This window comes from Astatotilapia calliptera, chromosome 16, assembly GCF_900246225.1.
Source record: "Astatotilapia calliptera chromosome 16, fAstCal1.2, whole genome shotgun sequence".
Classification (NCBI taxonomy): Eukaryota; Metazoa; Chordata; class Actinopteri; order Cichliformes; family Cichlidae; genus Astatotilapia; species Astatotilapia calliptera.
Window position 1 is genome coordinate 4936723 of NC_039317.1, and position 8802 is coordinate 4945524.

Sequence of the window (8802 nt, forward strand, 5' to 3'; positions counted from 1 at the left end):
GTGTTTTGCCGCAAGCAGTGGATGCTCAAGCATGGAAATAATAACGGCATTAAAGAAATTATTTCTTAAAGTTTAATTCTAAACACAAATATATTTCTGCTTATCAGAAGCCACAGAGTAAGTAAATGGATGTAGGTTCTGTCAACTGTTAATTTAGTTTCTCTGTTTTATTAATTTAAGTTCACTTTATTAGCTCATTAACATTTATTTATTTAAAGACTTTTCCATTTGGTCTTTTAATATTTCAAAGTGACGAAAAATTACCTCATGACTCAATTAACTGTACATTAATCAAAACACTTTGTGAAATGAAGAGGAAAAACACAGGTGGACTGGAGGACCGCCAGACCACAACTGCTGTTAACAGGCAAGTACAAATGTATCTAAGAATCTTGTTTTGTTTTATTAAACAGCATTTTGTTAAACTGTTTTCTGCTAAAGAGGATTATACTGTAGTAGTAATATTTCATATCCATCATTTTCTGTTTTTGCATATTTCTTAATACATCTTTGTGATGTGGCAGTCGTTCAAGACTGTAAATATAATAATTAGGTTTCTTTAAATCAATTTATTCATAAAGCATAACTTACAAACTCACAAATTCTTAAACAAATTTTAAATTCATTTCTTAGAACAACTGAACTAATATCTTAAGTATTAAGAGATTGATTAAATATTAAAAGCAATCTGTCCATCCTTTCCCTGCTTTCACGCGCTGTCCTCTCCTCAGCTTCTTTTTTCGGTCTCAAGTCCACTCTGACGAGGTTTATCAGGTCCTCCCTGCCTTTGCTTCCTCTCCTGACGCTGGATTTTACCCTAATGACAAAAGAAATCTAAAATGGCAGTTGACAAAAAGAGCAGCACACAAATAAGTTTCAAAGCAAAAGGTTTTAACTTTTGTACCACTAGATTTTCATATCCTTACATTTAAAACTGTATTATTCTCCCACTTTGTCCATTTTTACAAGAACAGAAATCTCCTGTTCACCTTTAAATTAATTTTGGGATAGGGTGGGCAAATCCGGGAAAAAGGAGGATGCAGTTGTGGGCTGTGTTGGGACGATCCTTCGAATGTGGACAGCCTCCATCGTTTCGCTGTGGTGTAATCGGCCTTCCAATGTTACCTGTTAATAATATATCCCTTAACATTTTTGAAATTTGAAAGTACTTTAGCATCCAGGTAGCTGTGCTTTTTTTTTGTTGGTTTTGTCATGTCCAATATGTACTTTACATAGAAATAGTAGTAGCAGATCCACTTCAAAAACGTTTCAGCAACAGCCATAAAAAGCAGGCAAACAGGACCTAACAGAAGCACTTACACTTACAGATATCATCAACAATCCATCTCTGTATCACTGTGATTAATTAGAAATGAGGTACTTTGACTCGTTGCAGTGTAAGGAATAATACACAGAAATGTGTCAATATCAAAATGTAATAAAAAACAATACACCAACAGACTTACACTAAATGTCTCATTTCAAAGGACAAATTTGTGGCATGTGGTCTTTTAGATCGAGGTTGATTTTTCAGTCTTTTCGCGTGCAAATAAACAAATCTGGCCAATCAGATTGTAGCTCCAGCTAACTGAATATGAAAATAATAAAATAATACAGTTTTATCTCAGACACACTGCTCTGGGTCAATTGGCGCTTTGAACTAATTTGGATGTTGTTTCAACAAGTCTGCATCAAACAAATTCAGAATTTCGTGGGGCATTTTTGCAACGTCCTCAGTGTGTGAAGACCTTTAAACTAGATTAATATTTTGGCTTAAAATGCCATGGCAAATTCTGTGTTTTACAGTGAATAAATCACCATCATCCTCACTTTCACATTAATGAAACAAAATGTTTTTGGGTGAGTGCAATAATAAGGTTTTGAAAATGACAGAAGGTGTTTATGGATTGAAGAAGTGGGAGAAGTGAGGAGCAGGCAGGATGTCCTCCAAGGTGTCCTTGTTCTAAAACTCTAATTGGCCCTCACAAAATCAAGGAATGAGCACACTCACACAAGCAGCTCTTCTGTCTCTTCCACAGCACAACAGACACAGTACTGCTCTCTCCATCTCATTATATTCTTCACCGTTTACCATCAATCATAAGTTTGTTTACTGGCTGCTCTTCTTCACAATTTCACTCATCTGTTTTCTCTTCTTTACCTCATGCAATCTCTGCTCTCCTTTGTTTCCTCATTCCTTCATGGCTCAACATCGGTGAATAAAACCTGGACTTTTGTGCATGTCTTCCTGCAGTACAGTACACCCTGCAGGCTGCAGTAAATAGCAGTGTTTGTGTGAGCAGAATCTCCTGTAACTGGAACACAGATGGGTTCCTCCAGCAGCAGCTGAGCTACAGATGGACAGTAAGTCCAAAAGTAAATGTTAAATGGGAAGGGTTGAGTTTCTATCAAACTCAAAGGCTTAAACAAAGCAATGTGGGAATGGTGTTTATTGGGACAACTAGTAATGATGGAGCTCGGCTATACTGAACAGACACAAAATAGGCAAAACGTAAGTGCCACAATGGTGGCAGGTTACTGCACATTAATACATGAATGTGATGTTTCAATCATGTTCTCTCAGTCTGTAGAAGTCTGAGGTTGAGGTTTGCACACTGAAAAAAATGTTTTGTTCAATTTACTCAATTTTTTTATGACAAGTGGTTGCACGAAATAAATTTGTTTGAATCCAGAAATATTTTTTAAGTACACTGAATTTAATTTAAGCGAGTAAAACCAACATATATTTTTAAGCTACTTTAACTTAACTGTTGTGGATACGTCTTAGTCAAATATTATTAGTAAGTCCAACTAAGGTCGTGTTAAATGTACCAGAATAATTTGTTTCCTTTACACTTATGTCCCAAACTTATATTCAAATCAATCAAATTGTTAATTTCTCTCTATTTCAATTAAGTTAAGTTTACTTAAAAAATATTGCTTACCCTGATTTGTAGTTTTTAAAAACGTCAATAATGAAAACTACAACATTCTTTCACATCATTTATTAATGCAAAATTTGTTGCAAACAGAATAAGAATCCACATCTCTAAGGGAAATTGCTGCAATTTGTATAATACAAATTACAAAACTTTTGCCTATGAACTAGTAGCTTTAAAAAGCTGTATTCAAACAAAACAGAAACAACAGACAAGAGAAATGTTAACCAATGTTTCTCTTCCTCTATAAAAGAAAAAAAAACAAAACTCCTTACATAAAAGAATAAAACACTACCAGCAGTATAATGTATCACAATTAGAAACTGATGCATCCACAAACTAACCAGTTTCAGACTTGCTGTTCTGCGATCCATATTTAGAAATTGCATTTTAATAAGGTAATTAGACTTAAAATTAAACTTGTGTTTTCCTTACTGCTTATTGACCACTGTCTTTCCATTCTAGTCCTTCCTTGAAGATTCTGAATGTTTTACATATTTTCTGACCTAACATACTCGCTTCAAAACAATTAATAGTCTTTAAAGTGTTACCAGTGTGCTGCAGTGTGGTAATCATGAATGTTTTTTTTTGTTTTTTTTATCCGGTTGAGTTAACACTGATTATACGCAGGGCAGCAGCTATAACTGAATAATTACAAAGTTGCTCTTCAAGCTACTCAAATGTACCACACGTGAAACATTCATTATTGAAAGTTAAAATGTTCAATCGAAACATAACACAGAACAAATGATGGTTGTACAAGAGTTTCACTCCTCTTCACAAGAGCACCAGTCATTGGTAATTTACATAACAGCATTCTCTTGATGTGTTATTTTAGAAATCTTCCTATCCAGTAGTGTGTGTATAGATGACTTGCTTACAATGACTTAAATGACTTACAAAGAACTCCCGAATAAGGCTTCCGTCCTCTTCACCAAGGTAGAGGCAAAGTGCCCTGAGAACTGCTTCCCTTTTCACTTTAACATCACTTTCAGCCTGTTTAAAGAGAGTTGCTGATTAAACCAATTTGGAAAAAAGAACAATGTCTGACATTCGCAATAAGTAAATTTTATCATATGTCAGTTCAAACATAGTAAATAAAATTTATATATGAAATTTCTAAATTTAGATTGCTTGGCTGGTCACCTAAAACGGCTTATTGGACTCACCAGTGACCTGCCACTTAAGACAAAAGAAATCCAAATAGAATTTGCAATATTCAGATTTACCTCTTGCATGATCTGCAAGTGGTGGGCAAGTTTCTGCCCAGAAACACCGCCCTTCTTCTGGAAAACTGTCATCAACTGAGGTGTAATTCTGTCTAACTGTGCCGCGAAGGTCATCTCCAGTTGAAGTGTTGTAATACACTGGAATTCAGCATTTACCTGTATCTCTCACACACACACACACACACACACACACACACACACACACACACACACACACACACACACACACACACACACACAGAAAAAAAGAAGACTGGTGCTTAATCATTGGTATGATTATTTTGTTATTTCTTCATTAAATGCTACAATGCAATTGCCATCACTTCATAAAGCATGATTATCATATGGGTTAGTATACAGTGCATGAAGGATGTTACTACTGTTAATCAAAGAAGAAATGAATGGCATCAGTCCATTTAATGGGTTTAAAGGGTTTTAAAAAGCAGATATTTGTCTGTTTCAGGTGGTTGGCAACACATTTTTCTGTGCTCTTTGTCCACTGGTGGGAGTGTCTCACCTGTGAGGTCAGCGGGGCAGAACTCTGCCATCAGCAACAGAGAGCAGAGAAAATTTAGATGTGCAACTAAAAACATGCTTGCCATGTAAGCCCCAAACATCTCTGAAATTGCTCTGCAAACTTCAGAGTACTTATACTTCAGGAGTCCTGTGGGTACCGTAAAGACTCATGTATGCAAACAAACCACATTTTTTTTTGCAATCTGATCCTTTTTCTCTTGGCTGTTTCCTTCAGGGATCACCACAGTGAATTATCCACCTCCATCTAACCCTATGCTCTGCATCCTCTTAACTCACAAGAACTAAATTCCTGTTTTTCATTTCACTTTCGCAAGTTTTTTTTTTTCTTTTGTCCTGGATAAAAGAAATTTAATCATATATATTAATTGATATTAATTAATATCAATATTAATAATCACAAGAACCCTTAAGATGAGATAGATAAACTTGTCCCTGCAATACTGTGACAAATACTGTTGTGATAAATATGTAAGGAATTTGCATGTACTTACCAAAATAACACCATCTTCTTGAATAAACAGTAACACATAAGGGGAAGAAAATCTGCCAGAAAAGGAAGACAAATAAATAAAAAAAAACTTTAGAAAGACAAACAATTACCGTTTCCAAGCCATTAGTGCATTACTTCATGATACTCCCTTGTAACAAAACAAATCTTACTTGTGCCTCTGTGCAAACTACAGATGGCACGATACCACTTTTTTATGTCCGATACCGATATCATAAATTTGATTATCTGCCGATGCCGATATGAATCCGATATAGTGTATTTTATAATAAATAAAACTGTTTTTATAAATATTTTGCTGCATTTTGTATAAGTTCATACTCAGTTTTAAAAACAAAACATTAAAGCTATTCTGTTATACCTGTATGCAAAAAATACACTGCACCCAAAATATTTTATACTTCAGCAATACTGATCAACCTAAAAAACTTACACCATCCTCCTTATTCAGGTATTCTAAACAGTACATAGAAATATTAAACTAACTAATAGGACTGCCAACTCCCAGCAAAAATATTAGGAAACCACCCCGCACCCTCCGCCTGATAATGCTTAATTGACGTAATCTACTTTAATGCACAGAAATCAATTATTTTTCTATAATAATTTGATTCAACATTTTTCTTCAATACAGTTGCAGACAGCGCAGACAGCGTACCTTCCCAAAGGAAAAAGTGCTATATGTACTACTATTACTAGGGCATATATTAGACTTAATATTTACTACATACAATAATGGATCTCTATACATTTAACCAGATCACCACTTTGGTAGTAAGATTTAGAATAATTATTTATTAAAAGCTAGACATTTTAAATGAGAATAAGAAAGAAAATTATGTCTTTGTGCCCCCCTTTCCCTGTTAATGCCCTACCTGGCCCCTGGCAAAACTTTGCTAGATCCGCCCCTGCACAGTTACCAGCTGTCAGCTACCTAAAAAAGGATCCTGGAGTTATTTGTCTCTCAGAAACAGTTCATAACTTCCCTTCAACTCATTCATGTCACCTAAAATGTAAACCTGTTTCTTCATTACCTGTTCAGCTCTAATGATTCAGTAAAAACTTCTCCTGGTTTCACCTTCATGTTTCCTTCTCACCACATATCCAAACTATCAGGGATAGCTCAGTAGGTAAAGTGGTCGCCCCATGATCGGAAGGTCGGCGGTTCGAATCCACTTAACGGCTACCCTGAGGTACCCCTGAGCAAGGTACCGTCCCTACACACTGCTCCCCGGGCGCCTGCTTAGTGGGCTGCCCACTGCTTCACTGAGTGAATGGGTCAAATGCAGAGAAAAACAAGTAATTTCCCCATGGGGATCAATAAAGTATCCATTATTATTATTATTATTATCATGACCAGCAGCTATTACGGCTGTGGCTCCAGAAAACATAAGCGGATACTAGAAGTAATATTAAAAAAATTCTAGCAACAGCTTATCAAGCTTAAACGTGCTGCTGTTGTTTATCTGCCGTTTTCCTCTTTCTAGCGCAAACTGGGTGACTAACAAATGAGAGAGACTAGCGACAGAAAAGCCGATCACCTGATAAGCGATCAGTTTCATGATTGAAGTAGCAACAGGAGAGGGAGGGGGGAGAATGAGGGAAGAAGTTTTAGCTGTTCAGCATGAAGACACCGAATAACTCCAGCTTTGTGTCTTTTTTCATTCTAGCTGAAGTATAAAACAAATCGCTTCCTTTCCCCCTCAATACAAAACTCCGACAGCCAGTCCAGCTGTGGCTCCATACATCGGTTGTTAAGCTCAACATGGAAATACTATGCAAACATAAAGAGATGAACTTACACACTTGCTTTACTTCTCTGTGTTAGTTTTCTCTGAGATTAAATGTAGCGGTTTGGAAGCACGTAGCGAGGCTTTAAATGCTAAACCAGACCGCTGACAGGTCTTGCACTCAACAGCTCTATCAAGTGAAGCAACTTCTTTTCTGAGTTAATTTCAGTTCTGACAAACATCACTCTCAGTGCCTTTTGATCTCACATTTTTGGCAACCACTGAGTTATTCTCCTCCACAGTTTACAACCATTATTTTTTTCTGCACAAAAGACGGTGTGCAACGCCAATCCTACTTATTTCCTACTGCACCCCTGACTGTGCAGGTGCGTTCAGAAGCCCCCTCCCCCGCCCGACTATTCCTTAATGCCAATGTTGTGGCGGGAGGGACGATTTCTCCACTTAAAACTGCAGGCGACTGTACAGTGAACTTTACAGCTAACTACAGAGAAATTGCCTCGTTCCATAATTTATTAGTACAAAGTGTGCCACAAGAACTAAGCTAAAAACATATGACATTTTAACGCATCAATACAATTACTCTTTTAATAGAGCAGTAGCTAATAGAGCACATAGCTAGCTTAAGTCAAATTCATGACAAAGTTCAGAGGTGTACAACTACTTAGACTTCTTTCTCCATGTGCACACGTCTTAAAGAGTCAACATGCTTTGACTGAGGTAAAAAAATAAAACAAAAACGACCGTAAAAGGTTTACTTACCGAAGCTAGACCACCTTTATATGAAGTTGTGCGATTAACTTGAGCCCGCTTGCAGCACACAAAGAGTCCGCTTCTTCAGTCCGCGCGCAAAATGGTGGCCTGTCCTAACGCATGCGCAAAATGGCCCAGCAGGAGGCTATGAAAAACATACTTAAGCATTTTGAGCTACATTTAATTAACTAAAATTAATTGGATTAAAACGCAGGGAATGTATTCTGGAGTTACTCGAATTATATATGTAGACAGGAATTACTCATTTGAATTGAAAAGATATACCAAAATATAATATGCTATATTTAAAAGGAGACAATATCACTTTTTTCAGTGCAGAGGTTCTATATAGAAAAGCTGGACATCAAAAACTGGGACAACTGGGACTAAAATTGGTATTCTAGCCACTGCTATTTGAACATCACAAGGCAAGACTCATTAGTGTTTATTTTACTCTTTAGATCCAGATATGCTATAGTCAACACCATTTATCAACACCCCCGAGTCATTCTAACTACCAGAAATCTCGAAGCACAGGCCGAGGGGGCGGTGTGGCAGCAATTTTTCACACCAGCCTATTAATTAATGAAAGACCAAGACAGACTTTTAATTCATTTGAAAGCCTGATGCTTAGCCTCGTCCACCCCAGCTGTAAAACTCAGAAACCAGTCTTACTTGTTATCATCTATCGTCCACCTGGGCCTTACACAGAGTTTCTGTCTGATTTCTCAGACTTTATATCTAATTTAGTTCTGAGCTCAGATAAAATAATTATTGTGGGTGATTTTAATATCCATGTAGATGCTAAAAATGACAGCCTCAACATGGCATTTAATCTGTTATTAGACTCAATTGGTTTCTTTCAAAATGTAAAAGAACCCACCCACCACTTTAATCACACTCTAGATCTTGTTTTAACATATGGCATAGAAACTGAACATTTAACAGTGTTTCCTGAAAACCCTCTCCTGTCTGATCATTTCCTGATAACATTTACATTTAGAATAATTGATTACACAGCGGTGGAGAGTAGACTTTATCAAAGTAGATGTCTTTCTGAAAGCGCTGTAACTAAGTTTAAGAATATA

General features: G+C 36.5%; 1 long non-coding RNA gene across 2 annotated transcripts; it reads right to left on the reverse strand.

Annotated features, from left to right (window-relative positions):
- Positions 1–3530: 3530 nt before the first annotated feature.
- LOC113008497 (uncharacterized) lies at positions 3531–8038 on the reverse strand. Of its 2 annotated transcripts, XR_003270026.1 has the most exons (4): positions 7724–8038; positions 5197–5248; positions 4169–4324; positions 3531–3935 (listed from the first exon to the last, which is right to left on the reverse strand). It is a non-coding gene; the product is annotated as an uncharacterized LOC113008497 (long non-coding RNA). The 2 variants fall into 2 exon arrangements; XR_003270025.1 differs by lacking the exons at positions 5197–5248; positions 7724–8038 and having other exon boundaries at positions 4169–4376.
- Between the last annotated feature and the right edge of the window lie 764 nt (positions 8039–8802).